The sequence below is a fragment of the Lotus japonicus genome, chromosome 3 (assembly GCF_012489685.1).
Source record: "Lotus japonicus ecotype B-129 chromosome 3, LjGifu_v1.2".
Taxonomy (NCBI): Eukaryota; Viridiplantae; Streptophyta; class Magnoliopsida; order Fabales; family Fabaceae; genus Lotus; species Lotus japonicus.
This window is the reverse complement of record NC_080043.1, coordinates 38,345,810-38,349,290: the sequence shown is the minus strand read 5'-3', so window position 1 is coordinate 38,349,290 and position 3,481 is coordinate 38,345,810. Positions and strand designations below refer to the sequence as shown.

At 35.1% G+C, this 3,481-nt stretch overlaps 1 long non-coding RNA gene across 2 annotated transcripts; it reads right to left on the bottom strand.

Moving 5' to 3' along the window:
- Positions 1-209: 209 nt before the first annotated feature.
- Positions 210-2,890, bottom strand: LOC130742567 (uncharacterized). 2 transcript variants are annotated; one of them, XR_009021200.1, is made up of 6 exons: positions 2,463-2,890; positions 2,280-2,361; positions 2,103-2,162; positions 1,790-1,977; positions 1,530-1,671; positions 210-829 (listed from the first exon to the last, which is right to left on the bottom strand). It is a non-coding gene; the product is annotated as an uncharacterized LOC130742567 (long non-coding RNA). The 2 variants fall into 2 exon arrangements; XR_009021199.1 differs by lacking the exon at positions 210-829 and having other exon boundaries at positions 847-1,671.
- Between the last annotated feature and the right edge of the window lie 591 nt (positions 2,891-3,481).

Genomic DNA, 3,481 nt, shown 5'->3' with positions numbered 1-3,481 from the left:
CATTCATTCAGCTTCATAATTAATAACATTTTCTTTCAAACTAACATATTTTCTATCTAATAAATTTCAGCTTACATGGGAGGGGGATTGGTTTCATTGATTCAGCTGCATAATTCATAACAGAACACTTTTCGTAAATAAAATGTTATATTTTTCTGCATACACGAAAGACAAAATATTTTGTGGCATCTCACATTTCGAAATACTACACTTTACACAATTAGTTTCAGATGTGGTGATGCAATAGAAATATACCATCAACATTTTATTTTAGCCATTACCAAAACAACATTTTATTTTGGTGTTGCAACTCCATTAATAGTGAGTCACGCTTATATTTGACAGCAAGGGCTACAAAAAGAAGGCAAGAATCAATGAAAAGTTTTAATTACAGATTAGATGTTGCCATTTAAGATTCCAAAAAAAGTGACTCTAAGATATACCATTTCCCAAACAGTGTTTCTCTAAACAACACAAAATCTCATCCTGACACACACCAATCAAGCAAAATTAAGAAAAGCGAAAAAAATGTGATCCATTTCACTGAAGCTGCTAATTCTGGTAATATTCTTTTGGGACACAAAAGGGTCCTCCAAAAAACACACTGAATTTCATATAGGCAAAATGAAGCATATAATGAAAATGAACTAAAATAGTTCTATACAAATTAAACCAAGACAGGAAAAAATGCAGACTTTGGGAGCTTACTTCATATAAGAGAACAATCTTCTCACTTCAACTAAGCCCACCTCAACAATTCTCTCACATGAACATCCAGTTGCAATGCGAAGCACAATCCAGTGCAACAGAATCACTTACCCACATACCCCTAACATTTTCATTTAAAAAACCATAAAAAATATTTAAACTCAAATCAGAACCTCAACTGAAAACACAAAATCATTCCTAAAGTGTTTGCCAATAGCTTCACAATGCATTGCACCAGTTGCTGAAGGTTTCTTAATGGCTAAACATATGCATATGTAAGTGCTTACCCAAAAAAAATATGCATATGTAAGTGGCACCTGGTTATCATTCATCAAAATCATATGGAATGTTTAGACTAATTAATAATTATGCAAAGAGTAGTGTTTACCCGAAAATGCCAAATTAAATATAAAAACTAAGCAAGCAAACATAATATATGTTAAAGAGGATTAGTATCAGCTAAAAAAACTGAGGCAACAGTGATATGAAAGCTTTTCTCTTAAATATTTAAAAGTTTCTTATGTGATTATCAATTGAACTCATAATAAGAACCATTACCTGATCTCAAAGGGAAAAAAAATTAAGTTGCAGTTCATTCAAGATTAGTTGGAGATTACTTCTTATAATAAAGAATTGATATCAATATATAAGACAACAATGCAAAACTTAATCTGCAAAAAATTAGATACATGTACAGCCATGATAGTTCTGCTAAAAGTATAACCAACCTGATTACAGCTGATAGCTTAAGTGAAAATGTCAACCATGTTTCTGTGCAACATTTAGGGGAGAAAAAAAACAAAAAAGAGAGTAAAGTGAACCTTCTTCTTTCCATCTTCATATTTGACAGGCTCTTGCAGGAACATGGTTGTCTATGCCGCCAGGAACCCCACTTCCTGATCATCTCCACGGTTATGCTTTTTGTGGAATGCTTCAGGAGATGAAGTTTTTTCTCTACTACCCCTGCATTTCGAAATTTGATTTTACATTTAATAAGTAGCACTTTTGTTTATTTTCCATGCTTTTGTTTCTGGATAAATATAATTGCAGTGTACTGTTATAGGCTACTGCTGCTACTTACCCTGCAAAAGTTTCACCAAAACTGGCCAAAAAACTCTTGCTATCCTGTTGTTTCCTTTCATTCTGGATTCATGCTTGAAGTACTTCGACTTCTATAGCCTTCAAAGGTGAAGTGCTGCTATAACCAAAGGGACGCTCCACAATCCTCTCCATTGTATTCATGATTTGTTGTAGAGTGGTTCAACAAAACTACAAAAAGAATGTCATCTTTATCAGTTTCCTTGAACCCCATGTTTGATGAAGGAATAAAATGACTGGGTATCCTAATTCCTAAGCCCACAAAAGAAAGAAATTGGAAAAACATGAAAACTTACAGCGTATAGTCTTTCTATGAAAACATGAAGTTGGATGTACTTGTAGTCCAAAAAAATTATCTGAGCACCCATCATGGATAATAAAATAAATCCAACTGATTACCCCCGTCAAGCAATAATTACATTAAGGAAAGGGGAAAAGAATGAAACCAAAAAAAGAAGAAGAGAAAAGCAAACCTTCTTCTTCTGCTTGCCACCGCCAAATCTGGGTTTTGGACTACTAACTTATGAGTTATTGAAGCAGCAAAATTACAATAAACTGAGATGTTTATAATAACAGTTGCATATGGTCAGAGATAATGTAATAGAAAATCTGATTGACTAATAATCAAAGAGATTCGTGTTAACCAATCTACTAACCTGCTGAGCCTCAAAACTCTTCAAAGTTTCTAGGCACCTGGCTTCCCTTCTTTGCTGCTGCTCCCAATCGCTTGCTCTCCGATCGCGTCCGCTCCATAGACCCATTTCAGAAATTGACTTCTCAAGTAACCTTCAACAAATATCAGAAAAGCAAAGAGCCTCGGAAACCTTCATTTCAGATTGAATGGGGGCTTTAGAAGAAGTGGAAGAATCAACGCATGAAACCCAAATTGAAGGAGGTTGTGTCAATTTGGGTTTGATGGAGGTGGAAGGTGGGTTTGGCAGCGGATTCACTGGGACTGGGTGGTGGAAGCGTGATGTGGTGATGGAAGATTGGGGATGAAATAGTTCTTAACAGACGCAGTGGGAGAGCATGAATCGAAAACAGAAGAAAAATTTAAGAGGGAATTGAAAACGGATGCCGTTAGAAGAGGTGGAAACGAAAGCGACATACAATAATAAGTGCCAGCGAAATACTTAAGGCAAAATGGAAAAGAAACAAATGGCCGAGATTGAAAGATTGAAAGGGAAGGACGGCCAAGATTAAATCCTGAACTAATTATATTGAGATTTACCAAATTACCCATACAAAAATTATCATTCATGTTCAATCGTTTATTGAATTACAAAATTGTCCTCAAGGCTGCAAAAACTCTTCTTTTATATATAGTATAGATAGATAGATAGAAGATAACCTAACCAAATTCGGAATTAAAATAAAAAAGCACAAATTAATTCACTGGCCCTTTACTGCTAGAACCACACTCGGTCAAAATCGAATATCTCGAGCTACAGGGTTCGGAATGACCTGATTCTACTTCGAGAATTTTCTACACTTAAAGGGCTACAACTCTCATGAAGGAAGTTTTCCCACATGAGGTCGTTAAGACGCTCTAAAAGTTCACACAAGTTGACAGTTGTAATCTGCCAATTTCCAAACTTGAACAAAACCCTCATTTTATTCAATCTTTCTCAAAAACAAAACAAACTAAAATAGGGCCTTACATCTTAGGGGTGTC